At 45.5% G+C, this 21,904-nt stretch overlaps 1 protein-coding gene across 1 annotated transcript in view; it reads left to right on the forward strand.

Moving 5' to 3' along the window:
* The first annotated feature begins 740 nt into the window (after positions 1 to 740).
* PRPF8 (pre-mRNA processing factor 8) overlaps positions 741 to 21,904 on the forward strand; it is a 497,675-nt gene continuing 476,511 nt past the window's right edge. The window contains exon 1 of the mRNA XM_069615406.1: positions 741 to 886. The gene's annotated coding sequence lies outside the window, so the exon portion shown is untranslated. The remainder of the gene's footprint in view (positions 887 to 21,904) is intronic.

Below are 21,904 nucleotides of genomic sequence, written 5' to 3' on the forward strand. Positions count from 1 at the left end.
TACATACTAACACACTTGCCAATGTTAATATGTACCACACCTTAGAGAGAACTGTGAAGATTAGTCTGCGCTGCATCAAGACAGGACTGTGAATGTTAGCATATGCCACACTTAGACAGAATTACTTAGACAGAATTCTGAATATTAGCATGTTAAATATCATACAACCCACTAACCAAAAATACTTAACACCTCTATATACTTATCTCATTCAAAAAACTCACAACCATCTCTTGCACAACAACCCACACACACTTCACAACACTGCAACGACACATAAGCCGCACTAACAGCACACACAGACTGACATTGATCCGCACTAACAGCACACAGACTGACCTCAATCCACGCACCAAAGCTCAGCACCTGGTGTATACTGAGTTGAAGCTGCCAACAGACCACCACTCCTCACAATATCCTACTCCCTCTTTACCTTACTAACCCATCCCAACTTCTCCTTTGCAGATCCGCCAGAGCGCCTGGGGACTAACTCCATTGGTGGTGATGGTGCACGGTACAAATACCTTTAACATTTAAATCGGAGCAATACGTCTTTTCACTGTCCTTTTTCTATTTCAACTGCAAGACTACTGCTGTCCATTTTCTATTTCTATCAATTCGACGACCAGTACCCTTTTTTCGGGAGTATTTCTTTTCTGTCTATTGTTTATACACGCCATATTGTACAGCTCTATGCATGTTCTCGGGGCTGCTCGTCCCTCCTTCTCATAATACCAGACTTTTAATTGGTTAGTAAAGAAGTTGCTGTTTCTGTCGTGGTTCGCTGTTGGTGGAGATTCAGTTGGTTGGTCTTCAGTTTCCAGGAGCGAGCTGCAGACGTCTGGACAGCGGCCTCGCCAGTATTGGATCGCAAAATTTGGTGCAGGTGAGAAACTAAGGGTAGTTATTAGTAGGGTGCGATGAAGTGTTCTGGGAGAGATGACAAGGCTAGGAGGATAGCTTTATTTTAGGGTGGAAGTAAGATGAATAGCGCCAGAGGTATTCGTAAAATGACGTTTTAAGTTCAAAGAGGGAGGGTAATGACTGCCGATGGCTCTGTTAAAAATACCTTTTAACTTTCTACTTACTAATCACATACCGAAAAGCGTTTTGTAAAGTAAGTGCATTTTTAAGTTTCCCCGTGCAGACACCTAAGGGGGCGGCCAAAACACCAGACATATACCAGTCGAAGCTTTCGTCAGCGAAGTGTTCTTTCGATATTGGAGACTAGAGCGAATACTGCATTTAAAACCAAACATTTTCACTATAACCCACGATCTTGGTAATCCAGTTTTCCGGAACGTTAGCAATGAACTCCCCTCCAGTGACCAACATCATTAGCAGCCCTTGTCCATTTGGGATTTGATTGCCAACATATCGGGCCATCTTTACTTTTACCGTTCTTGACACCTCTACTAGATCTAGCCATACCATGAAGCTACTAAATCACTACCAACCACAGATCTTTTTCCATCTGTGGCTATTCATCCCTTTAAAACGAGGGTTGGAAATACCCAACTTCTACTTGCCTTTCTCTGCTTTGGGTTAACCCATAACGAAAAGGGATGTTCCCAGCCATTCAGCATCCTGCTGATAGTTGTATCCAACACATCTGAAGAGGCTTCAGACCCCTGTGCTGTATGAAGTAATCCAAAGGCAGCAGTGTGATTTTGTGTTGTGTCCAAGACTACTGCAAATGCAAATTCTGCCACAAACGTGGCACGTATTCCATCTTGATCGTCTGTTTCGGATAATATCCATATCCAAGATAAACTCTTTGGCCACCTCAGCACAACCGCATGATTGTTTTTGTTTAAAACATTTTTTTTTAGGTGGAAGCTCTTTAGTGCACACGTGTTAATGATGTAGCAACACTAACTCCACTCTCTAAACCAACTCAGCCAGAATCAGGAGATGGACTACTGTACAGAGTGTGGGTAGCCAGCATTTGGGCTGGCATCTTTTAACAGTAGCACAGTACTGTGAGGTCTTTGCATTGGTTTGTGCGTCCATTGGAATCAAGTCCTTGGTCGTGTGTTGAAGATGTTTTGAGAAATGTTGTGAAATTGGGGATTTATGGGGGCATTCTGAGGCGACACAGGGATTGAGTTCCAGAGGGTGGATGACAAGAGGAGGATTATTTGTGGGTCCTCTTTTTGCGGATGAGCTGTGATTCAAGCTGGCTGGTTTGCTGCACGAGGAGCGTGCAGCACCAGATATGTGGAGTTTAGCCGCCAAGTACCCTGTGTGCTAACCGTGACTGCTTTGTAGATGATACATGCAGTCTTAAACAGTATCCCTGCTTGGAGTGGAAGCCAATGTAGTTCACGTAGGATGGGGGTAATTCAGTAAAATTTCCGTGCTCCCTTAAGTGCTGCAGCATGGTGGACTGCTTTTAGGGGAGCCAAGTGAGCAGCTTGGAGGCCTGTCATGAATGCATTTCCCCCTTCAATGTGCGAGACCACAATGGCCAGCACTATGGCCTGGAAGGCCTGCAGCGGGATAAAGGGTTTGATTTTGCGAAGGGTGGAGATTCTGAGCCAGGCTATTTGTGCGAAATGGACAGGTTTCTGTCACTGGTGAAGCCTAAGGATTTAGTTTTTTGGTAGGTGGACTGATGAGGACGAATTCGGTGTTGGATGGGTTTAGTTTGTGGTAGGTCGATATCCAGGATGGGACATCCAGGACTGGATGATGGCTAGGTTATCGTGGAGACCAGTGATGTCCTGCATGCTATTTACTTGCATGCACAACTGAGTATATTCTGTGTGGCTATATTGGGATCTTTGAGGAGAGTGCGCAGAGGCTCCATGTAAAGGTTAAAAAGGATTGGTGAGAGGATGGAGCCTTGAGGGACTTTGCAAAAGGTTCATCTGGTCAGCCTGTTGAGGTAGGAGATAAACCAGTTCAGGACTGTGCCAGAGAATCTAATCCTATCGGCAAGAAGTGTCGAATGCAGCACAGAGGGCAAGGAAAAAAAGGAGGCACGAGTCGCCCATATCCATGATTTGGCGAGCATTGTGGCTTTCTCGATGCTACAGTTTTGGTGGAACCCTGACTGAAAGTGATTTAGGAAGTGGGTTGTTCGATTCTGGCAAGTAGTTATGTAGCAACTACTTTTCCCAAGATTTTGCCAATACACGGGAGGTTCGTAATGGTTATGTTGTTGGCCAGGTTGTCTGGATTTAGTTTGTTTATTTCCAAAGGGGTCCTATGCGACCAGTCTTGAGTGTGTCTGGTAATGATCCTTCTGCAGGGGACGTATTGATGATTCTGAGTAATGCTTTGAGCGTCAGGCCCGTTAATTGTTTTAATGATGGAGGCTGAAATGATATCGTCAGAGTAAGAAGTAAGTTTAGGGGAGGCAATCTTTTTTTAGGAGATCCGGGGGAAAGAGAGGAGAGAATTTGGTCGATAGGTGCAGGGTGGTTTCTCGGGTTTTGCCATTTCTTTCCTAATAAAAAATGTGTTGATTCTGTCACATTTTTCCTGAGTTGCTGGTACCTCAGGCTTGTGGGGGGGGGTTGGAGGGGGGGTAGGTACAATGCTTTACTACTTCAAAGAGGAATTTGCTTGGTGGAGTAGTACGCAGCTTTGGCTTTGGTATTCAGAATGGTATGATTGGCACACAGAGATTTGAGTTTGGTGATGTCTCCAGAATTTTGGATTTTGTGCTGCCGTTTCTCTAGGGCTCTGATTGAGCGTTTGTTGAAGGCGAGCTTGGGGTGTATCCTGCGGCAGATAGTGTGGTCTTAACCTGACTGGATTTTAGGGGCCATGAGTGTCCGTTTCATAGCAGAGTTGCTGAATAATTCCAGCAGGCCCAAGGCATTCACTGTGATGCGGTAGTCGGCAAAGTTTGTTTCTAGCTCATTCACAGTGAACGTTTTGAATGAGTGGCAACATACACTGCAGGTTTTTGATTGTGCCTTTCTCTTCACTCTAACTTAAGGCCTGTCTCTTTGTGGAACCCGGGGTTAAGAGGTTGCCAAAATGGCAGAAATTATGCTGAACGATACCCATTTGTGTTCCATTTTTATATTTGTGATCTCTGAGTTGGTCTTCATCTCATTCGCATACTCATTCGGAGACCTCAGATCGCCAGTGGGTTTGCACCACCTATGTTGGCGGGTGGAGATTGTTTCTGGGCATCCAACAGCTGTGGATCAATCCAACCCCGGTTTTCTAATCACTGGCAGTGTCCGTAAAGGGACTTCTTTCCCCCATATTGAATGTGTGTAGCCTGGCTCTTTTTATAGCATGGCAGTCTCGGTGGGGTAGTGTCTTTCCCTCACATTTGAGTGATGCGTTCCAACTCCTTTGACCCTATTCTCCGTACAGGCCCATCTTTTCGCTCCTTTCCCAGTTTGTGTGTGATAAATGTACTACAGCTTGACGGTTCCTTAACACCCTTGAAAGTGAAATTTTTTGCTAAACAATGGGCAAACCCACCCTGACCCTATAGTGCTCCCTGAGCGTCTATTGCTTTCAGGTGTTTCTTTGCAGGCCGAAAGGCCTGATTGTTCCAAGGGTTATGGCCAAAAATGTAGCCCTCTCAAATACGATGGCTGAAAATGGCAACTTTTTTTGTGTAATTAGATCCCCACCCACGTCCCTTTACACCACATATATATGTGGAGGGTATATGATATATTATTAGTATGGGGGAGTGCAGGGGGTCTCCCCACACATATATATATGTGGTGTAAAGGATTAAAAAAAAAAGGTCGGCATTTTCGGCCGTCGCAATTGTGAGGGTGGCAGTGTTCACATAGATACGTTCCTAGAACAATGCTGCCACTCGTTTAAACTCTCTGGCTTAGTTGGGCTTTGTGTTAGTTAACCAACTGCTGCTTGGCTTTGAGTAGAAGGGCAAGTGTTGCTAGGCTCTGGGCCGACATGGAAAATTGATCCATTAAAAAAGGGACTTCCAGAAAGGATGACGTTTTCTTTTGGTAGCTTGGCAGTATCATGCAGCATACTCAGTTTTCTTGCTTTTGGTATTTCACTTAAGGCTGATATGCTGTCTCCAAGCACTTTAAGACTCTAGCTTCCATACTGCACAATCTTTGCTGGGGCCCAAAGCCCGAAAACTACCTGTTGCATGGGTGGGCTAGCTGGGTGGCCCAAAGAAGACACCCGGTCTTGGGGTTGGCTTCACTTTTTTTTCCAGCTGAGAGTAGCTTGACTTCCCTTCTGCAGTTTTGTTTATAGTGGTATTTTGAATACAGGGTCTATTTTAAGCCAGCGTTAAGCTCTTTGAATCACCAATGTATGTTTGTTTGTTTATTTCAATTTATAAAAAGCACAATGGCCCTCAGGCATCGTGGCGCTGTTAAAGAATATTCACTTGGATACAGGTTACATAAAGAAGACTCCTCAGGGAGCGATGCAGATATTAGAAGACAGTAATACAGTATGCGCCTTTCATGGTTACAGGGGAACAACTCCAAGTACAGTCTAATTGAATAACTTGGTTTTCAACGCCTTTCTGAAAGCCATAAGAGAGAGTTTCCTTTCTGAGTTTGATTGGTAATGAGTTCCAGGATTATGGTGCTAGCACTTCAAAGCTGGTTCACCCCGCCCCCGCCTTTGGTTCTGTTAAAGGCAGGGATTGTAAGTTGGTGTGAGTATTGGTCATGTTTTGGTCTGGGAGATTGTGCCTGATGTAATTGTTCTGATAGGTAGGATGGCGCAGACTGAGATAGGCATCTGTGTGTGATTGTGAGGGCATTGAACAGTATGCTCTCTTTGATCGGGGGACAGTGGGCGTCTCGTCTGGCCTGAGAGATGCTTTCTCCTAGGGATACTAAGAGCTGCTCTGAGAGCATTATTTTGCGGGATTTGCAGTTTGTTGAGGTTTTTGGATGATGTACTTAAGAGGGGACTTTTTATTGTGGATTTTCTGAAGTGGGGGTAAAGCAAACCAGTTTCTATAGAGGAAATCCCGGAGGAACATTCATCATTGGGCTTTCTGAGTTTAGAGCCAGAAACTTGGTTTTTCTTCTCTGCAGTTCAGAGCAAGCCAAGATCCGTTGAGAATCTTGGCTAATTCTGTTACTCCATGATCTAACTGAGTGGGCACATGCTAGGTGAATGGAATTAATGGAGGTCTAACCTGAGCTGGTGCCTTGTTGCATCAGTTCAGTGCCCAGCAACACTTAGTGGCTCATAAAGGAAACTAATCTGTTTGACATAAAGAAAGTCAGATCATCTTCGGGTTGGTTTGACCAAGGGTGTGGCCAATGCGTGACAGAGCAAAAAATATGGACTTTTTTCAACCACTATTTACCCCCACGGAGGCCTGTTAGTGCTGGTTTGACAGTTGAGTCTACCTGTAGTATTTGTCACTTTTATGGTTTTATAAACAGTGGCACAATCCCAAATATGTCTCAAAGTTTTGTATAGTGGTTATAAAGGTATCAATAGTGGCGAGGTCAAACGAACCTCATTCAGAAACAGTGTCAAAGTACCTTATGCCAAATCAAACTAGCTAATGTTTTCTCATTTAAGACAAAAAACACCTTGGATTGAATCTATTTTTTTAAACATTAAAATGTGTATCTTTCAAGGGGGCTGGACACCAGGTCCTATTAACTTGGGAGAGCAGGAAGTCGTAGGGGCGCTTGAGAGAAGAGTCAGAGATTACTCCACGGCTTGTTTTTAGGGGCCAGCGGCTATGTTTAAAATGGCAGTGCTGAAGTGATCTGATTCTTGCCCTGCCATGTGCAGCTGTTATAATGCCTCGGGGAATTTAAGCCGAGAAACGCCAGGGAAGGAACCAGAAATGTTGGGTGGGGGAGCCGCGGGCTTGCATATGAATCCCCGCAGCCTTACGCTGAAGCTGGAACGAGCTCAATTGGGAAAGTTACAGGGACAGAGGTTTTAGAATGTAATGAACACCACATGTGGAATTCCTTTCACTGGGGGTTTAATTTCAAGTAGTGTAATTGCATTGAGTCTTTTTTGCCTAGATTTTCAGCAAAGCTGATGTCTTGTTCCATCATGATCTTGTGAGAAAGCTGAGCCTCATGCATGCATTGGTGTTATATATGTTAAATAACATGGTTGAGAGGATGTGTACCCAGGGTCGTCTTGAGGTGCAGGCACCATTGAGGACGTGGAATTGACTAGCTACACCATTTGTGCACGGTCTCGAAAGTATCAGGCAAACCATTTGGACACTTTCCACCGTTTCCTTGGTGCTTCTTCAGGTGTTATCTGGTGATCCAAACTATTGAATGATTCAAATATGTCCAATAATCTAATTAGCCATGCTTCTCAATCGTCCATGAAACGGAGTGATTTCATCTATCATCTGAATGGTGGTGCTCAATGCACTCCTCCCCAGCGTTTTTTTTCTCCTTGATTAAGGATTTGTGGTTTTACTCAAAAAGGAGAGAAGTTATTTGAAAGTATTTTATTTCTGTCAGCCGGATCATCCAGGAGTTTTTTAAGCTGTTTGAGAATTCTCTTGTGTACAATATGTTGATTTGGAGTCATTAATGCTTTTAAAAGATTCCTGGCCCTGTAAGGTAGTAATTGGGTCCCTTGCATGACCCATAGGCTTGAGAGCATAAATGATCTTTTGCAGGGAGTCCAAGCATAACCAGCAGAATTCATCCGAGGTGTTTTGAGCTTTGGGCAATAGGGAGCTGATCTTGTGTATGGGTCGGCTGTTATAGTTCTCTTGTCTGAGATTTGTTTATCTTCCTAGAGAAGTGGACAGCATCATTTCCTGAAAGGATGAATCTTTAGTGGACGGTGTGGATGTTAACCTGTTTTACCACCTCTGTTTCTTTCAACGGTCCATCAATGTTTCAGTTGGGTCTTGATGAGGGCAGCATTTCCGCCATGCTTATTCCCTTTTGTACTTTTTGTGTGCAGCATGTAGGACATTGAGCCGTTTGAGACCGGTGTTGGCACCATTTATGCTTGGTGTCCTGAAGGGCTTTTCTTTCTTAGTTCAATTCCACGGTGAACCTGCAGGCAGATTGATTAGGTTTGTCCCTTTTCTGGGCAGTGGTACCATTTCCTCATTTTTGTTATGGTGTAGTAGTTGGTCATGGTAGCATGTAAATGCCTCTGCTTTACAATCTGGCTGTTACCCGTTCACCAGATTTGATCAGATCAATGTTTAAGTTGTAGTTCAAAGCTTTTGTCTTCTTAGTTGGCTAGTTTCTTTCTGTTAACATGGTGTTTAATGAAAAGGTGATTAATCAGTGTCTGATTAGCCTGCTCTTATTGGGTCCCTGCTTTGCAGTATGCCTTGTTTGGAAACTCAGAGGTACAAGGTGCTCCCTTCCCATGGTGAGACTGGAGAGTTTAAGAAGCATAGAAAAGTGGATGCCTGCGTGTCAAATGTTTGCGTGCCCAATGTGTACTGCCCCAGTGCAAATTGAAATCACCTAAGGGGATTTTTGATTTTTATCATTTGGTTAGTAATGTAGTCAGTCAATACATTGATCCACAAAAACCATTGTTCTTTGGCGGGTCATACATTCGAAGGAAGTAAGTGATTGGAGTGGTATCTGTCTCAATGCAATGATTGTTTTGTGGATCATATCCAATTCTGCACATGTGCCGTTTTGCTTCCAGTGTCGGCTAATGCTATAACCTTGAGGAATGTGTGAGTCAAACGGTGTTAGAGAGGTATGGGAGGAACATGTTTCAATAAGGAGGTTGTCCCCTTGCTGGCTGACCCCCAGACGTGGTTTTGGTGTTTGTGTCTTTTGATTCCCCCTCCCAACACCCCTCGACCAGGTTTGCCTTCTCACCGCCACCCCCTGCGGCCTGTTATTTGCTCACAGGGCCTATCCACTCTCTCTAGGAGCTGCCCCCGTCCCCCAGGACAGCCTTGCCCGGGCGGTTAGCTAGGGGCAGGTCCACTCCATATTTGCCTGGGACGCCTGGCGCATGCAACCTGCAGCGACTGATGAGATAAGTATGGTGTGGTCTTGGAATACAGCCATTACTGCGCTCTATTGAAACCCAACCCCTCTTATTACCTAATCATCCTATACCTTCTTTCATCTAGCCTAATTGCGTAACTGGTATTTCATTACACTGCCAAGTTTCCATCTAAGTTGTTTTTTATTACACTGTTAAATCTAAGTGAGTTTTAAATTTAGGTGCATTTTCCCACTGCTGTGTACTTTAAAAGTGCTTGGAATGTTCAATTAGGTGATTTGTTGGTGGTGGGAAATGTGTTGTATTTGGATGGATTTTGGGCGTAGGAAATGTGCCTACTTACACCAGATTACGCCTCAACGCCCCTGACGTCTGTATTGTGAAGAATCCTGCAGATCCCTCACTGCCTAAAGTCTCCTGCCAGGTGGCCAAGGGAAGGCAGATACATTTTGATCCTAACCCTGGGGGTGGAGTTCTGCGTAAAGGATCACCTGTGTGGAGATGGGGCTCGGGCTAGTGAGGAGACTCTTTGGGATGAGATGCAGTATTTCTCCTCTGACAGGGAGACCATAACACTGTGCCAGAAGACGTTAAGGCTATTTGCTATTTTAATGTCTCTCAACCTCCTATTGCACCTGGCGGTGAACCCTAAAGTTGTAGCAACAAAGCATACAATACCAAAGGAAATACTCTTTTTGGTTTCTAAAATTAAATTTCCACCTCAATTCCAAGGGCACACTTCAAAGTATGGTGAAAATGTTGGCTCCTCTAGACCAGTGAAACATCATAGCCCCTCTGCTAAAATTACTAACGGGGTTAAATCTACCCTTAAGAATAATTGAGAAGTCGAAAAACCTGACTTTGATTAAACAAACTACATGCCCCAGTCCCTAGTGGGACTGAGGCGAGGAATAGGACTGGAGAAACATGTTGAGGTAGTAACAATTAAGCCTATTGGGCATTTTAGAAGTCAGGCAATTGAGGCTGTTGGCTCACACCTGAAGCCAAATTGCCAAACCTGTGAGGCAAAAAAGACAACAGCAGGAAATGAGAGGAAGAAGGAGCTGAAGCCAGAGTTGGAAGGCTCGCAGTAGCAGAGGAGAAGCACGAGGCTGGCAATTCATGAGGAGGTGGGACAGAGAAGGGACGCCGGAACATGGTGACAGCAGATTTCACCTGCAAGTTCTGAGAGGGTCTGGTGTACCCAAAACCTGTATTGCTGTGGCTGCACAGAGGAAGACTTGCTGAGAGTGAAGTTTTCCCCATGTGCACAAGTTGCTGTGATTGCAAAGCTGTGATCGTGAGGACAGAAGCAGAAGGCAAGCTGAGGGACTGGGGAGTAAAGGAGACATGGCCGGACCGGAGAGACACCCGTGCTGCAGAAGGGTGTGGGTCCCAAGTGAGCTCTAAGTAGTAGTAGAAGTCGGAAGAATGAAGCAGCCTGCAACTGCAGTGTTCCTGAAGCTGGTGGGTGAAGCTTGGCATTCAGGTTAACTCTGCAAGCCTTGCCAGTAACTGTAGCCCACTCTAACTCGCGTATGCTTAAAATTGAATATTAACTGTTTGTTGTTTGAAGACTCATTCTAACAATGGAATTGTCGCATGCACACTAATTGTGACAGCTGTAGTGCTCGCTTAAGAAGTAAAGAAAATTACATCCATTGTTGAGCATGTTACTGTTGCCGGAGCGGTCGCGTGTCCTTAATTGAGTAGGGAGCGCTTGTTAAAACCATTCCAAAAGTTAGTTTACCTTTTCACAAGAGTTACAAGTGAATACAGCATCAAAGGGTCACAAGTGGCTGTTATACCTATTCTTTGAACTGTACCAAATAATCTTCAAAAGAAGAGATACAGGATTACCATTTTGTGCTATTTTCTTGGCTGGAACAGGAAGGGGATCTTTTCAACGGAAACCGGAGAATTGTTACCAGTGGATTTCTGTTTGAACTTTTGTTTTACTTTTGAACATTTTTGGAGAACTGGTGAGAATTGGTTCAAGACTTTTCTCTCTTTGAAAATTGGCAATCTGACTTTAAAACCCTGGGGAAGGCAGTCTCAAGGTCATCAAGATATTGTTCAATTCTTGTTTGCCATCTTATGTTGTTTTTATTATGTGCTTTGAAGGTATTGTTTAGTGTGAGGGCCAGTTTACCTATGTTAGGAGTTGTGCCTTTTAGAATAGGTAGAGAATCCCCTGATGGAGTAGGGCAAGCAAGGCTTAATTTGCAAATTTTTTCTTTAATAAAATGTCTAATCTTGAGAATACTAAAAGTAGTTGTCTGCCTCGCATTACTGACCCCTCACAGACCAAATCGGGCCAGCTGGACAACATCGAGTCTCTAGCACCCACGCATCTGCTGACCCCCTCTCAGCACCCCTCCACATGCCTGACCTTAATGGGTTGCTTCTACCGGAGACTGGCCAGCCGTGCTAAGCCATATCGTGGCCGGATGCATACGCTCATTCTAATCCTATTATGTGATCTCCAACACTCGGGACTTCGGTCCACAGTGGGCGTTGCAACTACCAGCGATTTGAGACTATAATAATGGTAAAAGGCGCTGTATAAATGACAACTACAATACAATGAAGGGAGAGAGGGACGCATATAGAAATGTAAGAGTCATTAATTCAAGGGGTTTGGGGGAAATGGGATTTTAGTGGTAGACATTTTTCCACATGAAGTAGTTTAATATCTGATTTGGATTTAAAAAAAGGGGGGATTATGGCTATGATCTGACACTGGTATTAAATATTACTGCAAGTATTAGCTGCCTGCTGTCCCAAAAAGACTTAGTGTTATATATTTTTTAAATTAAATTTCTTAGTTTTTTTTGATGTGCCATGCTTCACTGGCAAAGTTATTACTCTTTTGTAAATCTGTACTCTACGCTTGGAAACATTTCTAATTGAGTAGGTCTACGGTATTCAATTGAAAGCTTTTTTGTTTGTTTCTTGTTATATGGAATACACAGGCATTGACGCGAACATACAAAGTACGTTTTTAGTGTCCGAATGCATTTGTCTTGTAAGACAAACTCTGGTAGTATACTAGCTTTTTACTGTAAGCTCTTTGAGGAAAATCATACATTGGTAATGTGAATTTTGGCCATCACTAAACGTGATGCAAACATTTTGCTTAAAGTTATCAGAATAAAATCAAACTGCTGACCATAAAGCTCTGGCCTGCTCGAAGTTTACTGAAGTAAATAAATATAAATCAGTAATGCTACTAACTATGGCCAGCACGTGTGGCATTTAATTTTGAGCTTCCCGAACAATTGTTCTGTTTAATGTGATTAACGCAACTGATCCTTGAAAAAGTGTACATTTTAATGTTACAGAAGCTTGGGGAATTTTAAACGCATCCACAAGTTTTTAGTACTGTATTTTTAGTTTGCTATTGGGTGGCGCACCACCTAATAAGCAGACTATTGCATTGGAGTACCGATAACGGGGAGATGACGGGAGGAAGAACAAGCAGCTTGTGTGTGTTAAGTTATTTACCCACCCTGTTGACTGCCAATGGCCGTGCTAATTCCTACAGCCATTCCCACACAATACTCGGGGATCTCTTTGAGCTAGCTCTATCAATTAGTAAAATCAAGCTTTAGAGCGTTTTCAGAAGCGATCTACTGAGTTAGTGTCTTAATTGCAGCTGTAACTGCTACTGGAATAAAAACATCTTAAACGTGTGGGCTCAGCCACTTGATTTCTATCTATATCTGCCCTTGCACTGAAGTCCTGTTATAAAAGCAAGCAATGACAAAGCCAACAGTTTTGGCTTGACATATGCGCAGGTAATCGCTCTACTTTTCCAGCTGTTGCAATCTTATGGCCAGGTAGCACCTTTTGTTAAGCAAATGTCTATTCAATACATACACAATCTTTAATTTACTTTCTTCTTATAATTGTATTAGGGTTTAGTGATGACATTCAAACAAATCAATTCCAATGTGTTTTTATTGTCATCAGAGCTTAAAGTAGAAGCTTGTATGTCTGTGATTTGTGTACTCTAATTTTTAATTGAATACTGTATATCGGTTATATTTATTGGAGAACTTTTTCCAAGATTACATCTTTACCAAAGAGTAATACTCTTGAATACCCTCTGCAGATTAAATACAGCACATCACAAAATAATTATTTAGAATCATTTAAGTACTGATTTTGTTGTTTACTAGAATTTCACACTCTAATCCATCAAGCGCTAGGATTCAGAGCAAGTTGAGTTAATTAAAAGGGAACAGGAAAGCGAATTGGCTTTCCGTTTTTGATATTTGTCCCTGGAGTAAAGTAGAGGAAAAAAGGGCAACAGGCTAATTGGGGAAATGTTAAAGTGAATGGCTGAACCAAGTTAATGTACTATTGGTACTTCAATGGTAATTGAGGCCATGAAAATATGTGGACTTGTATATTATGAGAAACGAATGGTAGAGCAAATAAAATCCGGTATGGCGGTAAGGAGTGGAATTGGTTAACGGTTGGTTAACGGGAATACTGCAGCATTAAATATTGTAGTGTCTGTGACCTCTTGCACAATAAAACCACACTCCTGTCATGGAACTCGTAATGGTTTATGCAATTCATGGCAAAGCGGATATCTTTTAAATCCTGTTACAGGGCATGCTATAATTTTGTTGTTGGATATGTGGTGATATGAAACCCTATGGTAGAATTGATAACTTTGTTGTTAAAGACAGCAATGAAAGAGATTGGGGAAGTTCGGATGGTGTTTAATACTTGTTAATAAAACATAAATTGGCACCCCACGGTCCACAACCCATTTTGAGTAATTTAGTGGCAACTCTAGTTTTATCAAGAAGACGAGGGGAAGAGTGAACAGCATAAATGTCTACAGCCTACCCAGCAACATGGAAATTAAACAACTTGAAGGAGTAGGGGAGATTTTAATAACATGGTGTAGCGAAGGAAATGAGAGGGATAATATTGGGGGCTATTTAAATGCAAAGTGTCTGGCGTCATGAAATCGCAAGGTTTGACCAGAAGTTTTGGGTTTTGCTTGGATTGTGCATTTTAGGAAACTATGATTGCACTTGGACGGTTTCTATAATCGGGTCGGAGAATGTACCAAATTATGAAGGTGTAATTATAAAGGAAAATGTTGAAATAACATTGATCTGGGCCCTGGGCCAGGTGGATTTGCTGATGTGGCTGTAAAAGCAGAGCGTGTTATCTGGTCAATTTTTAGGCGCTCTATTTGAGAATGTTAAAGCTTGGTAATCGGTTACGTCAGGCTAGGACCTCTTTCAACAAGAAGCATTTGGTTCCACATAGGGCTCTCTTAGCTGGACACCGACCTTGCAATCACAACACTGATAGGGGTCTCCTTCCCCTAAACTTCTAATACCTTCAATTCACAGTTTCTCACAATCTTAAGTGTTCGTCTAAACTGAGAGTTTCGATTGGGCACTTTCAATATGCCGGACCACTCTTACTCTGTAGCATCTGTCCACAGTTCTCAATTTATAAGCAAGGCGCAAATGTCTTTGTGGTTGTATTTCCACTACATGTCCTATAATGCACATTTCCTTATGGTTAAATAGTGAGTTCACATAGCCATAGATTTGGACTACCAAGACTCCTGCATTTCCCACTCCATGGGTTAGTCTCCCTTCTTTTGCCTACCATTTTTCCCTTCATTGACCTTCACTCTTCCCTCTGCTTGCTCCAACTGGTCTCCTTGTATGCTCTCAAATTCCCACGTTTTAGCACCTGCCTCTAACTCTTACCTCACTTCTTTCACCCATGTTGCCTTAGCATTGCCCTTGAAAGTCAAAGCTGGGTGTGTTTTTTGTAATTTGAAATTTGGGTTGTTTTTCACATTACTTTTGGCCCTCAACCATAACTGGCTAGCCCAGTGACTTTTGCTTACCGCTTCTTGCATATTTCTCCTACTGCCATCCTCTCTTTACTTGCTCATGGCGTTATCTGTTTCTCCTATCTACTCTAACGGCTTCTCTTATGTACTCTAACTGCTTCTCTATTAACTATCCTTCCCTTCTCACCAAGTCTGGTAAGGAGAAATTCAAAAGATATCTTGGCTTCCAACCCCAGGTCTCCCCATCGCTGACAAAACGATTCCAGTGCCTCTGCCAGACAAACCCTCACTGACATTCTCTTGTTCGCTCCTTTCCCATATCTATGGACCCCTCATTTGATCTCTGTGCTCTGTCCTGTCTCCTCCTCCTCCTCCTCCCATTAATGGTGGCACCCGTTGGTAAGGCCTCATTGATATATTTGACTCCTCCAGAGTCATTATTAATGTCTACCTGAATGGCACTGTCATGGTGCAAGGCCCTCAGGCCAATGGTCTCGTCTTTGATAGACAGTTCCTTCCCTCGCCTTATCAACTTCCTCATCTCCAGCTGTCCCCTACTCTCTGCCCTTGGCTACCTTGCCCTCCTTTCCTTCCGCCTCTGCCCCATCTGAAGCTCCCTCAACACTTCTGAAGGGCATACCCTGATTTTACTTAGACTTAGTTCACAGCCAGCTCTGTCGCAAGTTTTGACACTCTCCTCCCTGAAGGCTACAAGATCCTCTCCGCCCCCAGATCCAACCGGCCTGGAGGGGGTGTAGCCCTGATCTTCCCTGAGTGGATTCCTGCCTCTCCCCCACTCAGACTTGCTCTTCTTTCGAATGCCTTGTCTGCAGGCTCGATCTCTTCCCTAGCCACTCTCTCACTGTTGCTAGTCTCTACCCGCCCCTGGTCAAATTTACCTCTTTTCTCTCCCAGTGGGCAGACTTTTCTGCCTCCCTCCTGGCCTCAACCACTCCACCCCTCCTCCCTGGTGATCTCAACATCCATCTTGACTCTCCCTGTTCCTCATCTGCGCTCTTCGTGACCTCTGCGATTCACTCTCCTTCTCTATCCTCCCCTCTGGCCCAACTCCACTCTGCTGGTCACACACTTGATGTCTTGATCTCCTCTGGTCACCCCCCCCTCTCTACTCCCCTCACCACTCCTCTCTCCTGGAGTGATCACTTCTTTCCATCCCCCTCCCCACAAGCCAAGCCTTCCCCAATATTGCCACCCACCTTCTCTGACGTTCAGCCCATGAAGTGTTTGTCAATCAAGGCTTTCCCTGCCAGATCCCCCAGCTCAGGCTGACTCGCATCCTGACACAGCCCTGTTTCTTCTCTAATCCTCTATTTCTGCTACTCTTGATGTTCTTGCCCCTGTCATGAGGATCCGTTTGAAGTCCAACGCTAAGTGTAATTCCTGGTATGACTCGGACCAATCTACACTTAAACGCAAGTGTAGAGTGGCTGAGAGGAAATGGAGGGCTTGCTGCTCATCCTCTGACAAACTGGCCTGCCGCCTGCTCCAACGGCAATACAGTCTCGCTCTCTGCTCCAAGAAGCAAGGCTACATTCAAACTTGCGTCTCTACGGCATGCAACGATTCAGCCACACTCCTTAAAATCTGCAAGGAGCTGGCCAACCCTGCTGCATTCTCCACCCCTCCTCGCGCCTCCCAGGCTCTTTGCAATGCCCTTGCCTCTCATTTCAATTCCAAAACCCAGGATGTCTTGACCACCCTCTGCTCCGCCTCGCCCCTCTCCGTTCCGGCTTGCTGACTCTCCCACAGCCACCCCCCCCCTTTCTCCTCCTTTCGTCTTTTCTCCCTGGCTGAGGTTGCTAGAAAAGTCCAACCAATGAAAGCCTCCTCAAAATAGGCCCATCCCTGTTCCTCTAAAACCAAGTACCATATCGATCCCCTCTGGCTTTTCAACCAATACTGGCAACTCTCGCCTACTGCATTTCCCTTTTCTGCTCAAACGTCCAGTGCTATGCTGATGACGCCCATCTACTTTTCAGACTTCCCTCTCACTCTCATCTCCGATATCCTAATTGCCATTCAAAACTGGTGTGCTGCCAACGAGCTTTGCCTAAATGCCACCAAGACTGAGATCCTCCTCATTGGCACACCTTCACCATCCTTGGCCCTCCTTCTAGCCCTACCTGCGAGGCTAAGAATCTCAGGGTCATCTTTGACTCCACACTTTCCTTCTCCGCACACATATGACATCTCTTAAAAAAATTACCAAGAAAAATAAAAGTCAAACTTCTGATGTGTATAGGTGCCTTATAAATGCCATATCATAAGTGTTTCAAGGCTGACGAGGCAAGGGAGGACAGACAACGATCCTACTGGGCCAGGTGTCATTCAGATCGCGCAAGTGCATGGGAAGGGGGGGGGGAGTGCGTGGGGGAAGTGAGGGCGGGAAAGTGCAGTACATTGGATAGTGGAATAAATAAGATAAATAAACGGCCAGCTGGTGGCAATTGCAAGGAAGTGCAGACATAAGTGCTGGTAGGGGGACTGTAGGGCTACAGAACAAAGGTCCCCTGGTGCAGGGGTTGTCAGGGAGGCAGTACAGGTGGGCAATTGCTGGGGCCTGGGCCAGAGATCAGAAAGGGTGGCCAGGTAACCAGAGCAGTTTCAGTCAGGAAATCGGCAGGGGAGAGGGGGCGAGAAAGCGGGGGCAAAGAGGAAGGTGTTGAGGTGCTTCCGGAACCGGAGATGGTTCTCCTTGTGTTTTAGGGAGGCAAGAAGGCTGTTCAAGAGAGAGGCCCCAGCTGAACAGAGTGATCTGCCACCAACTCGTTGCTTGGAGAAGCGACTGACCCTGAGGGAGTTGGCGGTGGATGAGCGAAGAGCTCGAAGGAATATATTTAGGAAGAGGGCATTGAAGGTATTGCGGCCCCAGGCCCCAGAAGGCCTTATGTACAATGCAGGGGGTTTTTAACATCCTCGCAGCCACTGGGAGCCAGTGCAGAGATTTCAGTCCTGGAGAGATGGCTTGAGGCCAAGGACAAGTCTTGCAGTCCAGTTCTGGATAAGTTGCAGAGGGCGGAGACTAGAGGCAGGCAGATTTAGCTAGAGGCTGTTACAATAGTCCAGCCTAAAGAGGACCAGGGCTCTGGAGACGGTGAGCTTCTGGGGGAAGGAGAGGAAAGAATGAATACCTCTAAGGAGGTGCAGCTGGTAGTATGACTTCTTAGAAACGTCAGAGATGTGAGGGGAGAAGAAGAGTGCAGAGTCAAAGATGACCCCGAGGTTTTTAGCCTTGCAGGTGGGAGGGAGTAGGAAGAGGGCCAAGAGAGGCCAGCCAGAGAGCTGCAGAGAAGGAGGGAGTGGGTGTGCCGATGAGTAGAATCTCAGTCTTACTGGCATTAAGGCAGAGTTCGTTGGCGGCACACCACTCCTGGATGGCAGACAGTCGGAGAGGAGGCCGAGGGTAGCCTGAAAATGAGCTGGGTATCATCCGCATAGCACTGAAAGTTGGGACAGAGAGCGGCGATGCAGTGGGCAAGGAGTGCCAGGTATTGGTTGAACAGCCAGGGAGAGAGGTTAGATCCCTGGGGGACACCAGAGGTAGAGAAAAAGGTGTTGAATAGGAAGGACCCAAGTTGGACCTGGGAGGCTCGGTTGGAGAGGAAAGAAGTCAGCCACGCCAGAGCCTGACCAGTGATACCCAGGTTATCACAGAGCCGGTTGAGCAGGATGGCATGGTTGACCGTATCTAAGGCAGAAGAGCGATCAAGCAGGATGAGAACGCACGGGTGTTAGTCAAGGTTGGTGAGCAGGTCTTAACGGATGTTCAGGAGAGCAGTTTCCGTGCTTCGGGCAGCTCTGAAGCCAGACTGATGGTCATGAGGACAACCACCAGATTCAGTGTGGAACAACCAACAGATTCACCTCCTTTGGCGGTACTCTGCCTTTTTCCTCTTCTTCCCTCAGAAGCTCACTGATCCCAAGTTCTGGTTCTCTCTAGGTTGGACTACTGTAACAGCCTCTTTCTAAATCTACCGGTCTCTTCTCTCCGCCATTTGCAACTAATCCAGAACAGGACTGCAAGACCTTGGCCTCAAGCCCTGGGATTGTATCTCTCCAGCTCTGAAATCCCTTCATTGGCTCCCAGTGGATGCAAGGGATTACATTTAAAACCCTCTGCATTGTCCACAAGGCCTTCTGGGGCCTGGGTCCAAAATACCTTCAACTATCCTTCAGTAAATACCTCCCCTCTCGAGATCTTCGCTCCTCTACTTATAACTCCTTCGGGGGTCAGTCATTTTTCAAAGAAACGAGCTGGGGGCAGATCTGTCTTTGGCTGGGGCCTCCCTTTGGAACAGCCTCCCGGCCACCCTGAAACCATCTCCGGTTCCGGAAGCACATCAAGACCTTACTCTTTGCTTCTGGCTTTGCCCCTTTTCTCCCCGGCTGATCTGTTTTTCTCTCGCGGCACCGTGCACCTGACCATCCTCTGTCCTTCGAGCCCAGGTACCTGTTGACCCTGCCTCCTTCCTCCACTGCCTCCGGACCTCCACTTGCACTGGGATCTGTATCTGTACCCATACAGTACCCCATTTTTCTGTGCACTTATCAGATAATCCGTATCTGACTAATCATGCACTTGCTGGCTGCACTACCACTTTTCACTGCCTTTTCAAAATGTATGTATTGCATTTATTATTTATTCTGTATCTCTCCTTTTGTTCCACACTTCACCTCTCGCCCTTCCACGCACTTTCCCCTTTTCCCATGCACTTGAGCGTTCTTAATGTCACTGGGCCTATGAAGATCGTTGTTTTTGTTTCTCCCTTGTTCCCCTCCCTTTGCTTCGTTGCGCTCTGAAACACATGTGTATGAGCGCAATATAAATAAAATATCTCATAAGGAGGATGTGTAGAAACTCTAAGTCCCAGGTTAGATTTGTCAATGAAGACGATGCCGCTGCCTCTGGAGATTTCTCTGTCTAATCTCAGGATAGTGTAGTTGTCGGGGATATCAAGTGTGAGGGAAGGTCCAGCTGCTGTATGGAGCCATGTCTCGGTTATTGCTAAGAAGTCTAATTGCTTAGAGATGATCAGGTCGGCTATATCTAAGGCATGTGCTATCACGGATCTCGCATTGATGCAAGCACCTTTGGTGGTGTTTAGCAGGTTCAAGTTATGAGGAGGAGTTCTGTGACCAGCCCGAATTATGTCAGATGGGTTAGTCTTAGTTTTATGTCTCTTCTGAGATGATATATGTATGGTCTGTGTAGTTGAGGAATACTGCTTCTCGTAACATTTTTCAAATGATCCCACTATAGTCTGTCCTTTGCTCCCATCCCGTCCTTCTGCATAATGCCTGCTACGGTACGCTTCGCTTACAACTTTCGCACTTGTCTCGCCAGTGGACTACCTGCCTTATTGGCACTGACCTAGTATCTCAGGCGTGTATGCAGGAGAGCTTTTTCTGCATTACTGGTCCTTGGCATTGCTTCTTGGATTCTAACCTCTTTCAGCCGCTTCATAGTAGCTTTATTCTTTTTATTCGTCCCTGCTAGCATTGCCTTCTTCAGTTGGACCTCCAATTCCTCCTCCCATCGCCTTTCTCATCCTGTTTCTGAGCCTGAAGCGCAATGGCTTCCCCTCTCATAACTGCCTTAATGGCATCTCAGATCCCTTTCTGTGAGGCCTCCTGATTAAGAATTCCTCTATTTTGTCCCCCAGTATTTCTGCTGTCCCCCTGCCCTCTGGTATTTCTCGGGGGAGTGTCCAAGACCACAATTCCTTGTGTTGGTCCTGTCGTTTCATTTTCCCCATCATCGTTGCATGGTCGGAAAGCGCTATCGCCCCTACCTGAGTGTCTTCGACCTCTCCCAAAATGATTGGTGTCCTTCACACATGATCTATTCTGGACATTTGGTGTACATGAGGCAGGGAGGGGGCTTGGCAAGTGTACCCTTTTTCATTGCTTTTTCTATGTCGCCATGTGTCCTTTTAGTGCAAGATTGACAAATGCTTCTCTCAGGTTCTTAGATGCCAGACGGTCACCCTGATTTCTACCCTCACTTCCATCGATCTCGGGATCCCATGCAATGTTCAAATCCCCTGCTACAATAATATCCCCTTCCGCAAACTTTTCTAATTTCTGTAAGGTGTCCCAGAGGAATCTTTCTTGGCACACATTAAGAGTATATCAAGGCTAGGGTCAGTGACCTGCAATCCATCTTCATCCTTAAGAAAACGTAACACCCCTGGGGGTCTTTCATGACCTGCTGAACCTCGGCTTGCAGTGAGTCTCTAAGCCCAATCCTTACCCCAGCCGTTTTCCCTTGTGTGTTCGCTGGGTGCAATTGTGTGAGGTGGTAGAAGTGTGGGATTGATTTTTCCGCCCTTTTTGAGTTTCTTGCAGCATTATGATATCGGCCTTCAGGAGTTTCACCTGCCATTCCACCTTTTTGTGTTTTATCAGGCAGTTGAGTTATAGGATAGTAATGCGAAGGCCATCTTTCCTAGTGTGTTTATGGCACATGGTATCTCTGAGTCTTTGCTGGCAGTCTAAGTTCTATAGTCCCTCTGGCGTGTGGATGCTCTTTGTCGAGCCCCCCCACCTCAACCAGGGCCTGTGGTCCAAGTAACCTCCCCAGCTTCTAATCTGGGGGATTGGACCTAGTATAACCCTGGGGTTACCCCTTCAAAGGGTTAACTGCATCCTTCTAATGATTCCTTGACAGTCGACCATTTTTCCTCTGGCTTGGCTGAGAAATCGCTTGCCACCCGCTCCCGAGTCCGCTTCCGGTGTGTTCCACTAACAACCGGCAATGTCCCTCTATTTTGTTTTCTTCTGCAATACGGGGCTGGGAGCTTAGCTTAGTCTCGAGTCCTGATGGTCCTTTCTTGCCTTGTAGCCCCTGAGGCCTTCTTTCTCTGCTCTGCTGGTTCTCCTTCGTATTCTAGACCATTCCCAGGTATTCATACTTTTGGTGGAGATGCCTGTGGAACTTTGTATCGATTGATTCCCCTCACCGCCCCCCCCCTCTTTCCATATTCAAAACGTACAGACACTCGTCGCACGTACCCACCCTCAGTTGTCGGCCCTTCCACCTGAAGAGGAGCCCAAATGTGGAAAAGTCCATTTGTATGAGATTTGTTTAGCTTTGAGCACCATCGTAACTGGATGCATCTCCGTTTTTGT

Source organism: Ambystoma mexicanum, chromosome 9, assembly GCF_040938575.1.
Source record: "Ambystoma mexicanum isolate Mex_15411 chromosome 9, UKY_AmexF1_1, whole genome shotgun sequence".
NCBI lineage: Eukaryota > Metazoa > Chordata > Amphibia > Caudata > Ambystomatidae > Ambystoma > Ambystoma mexicanum.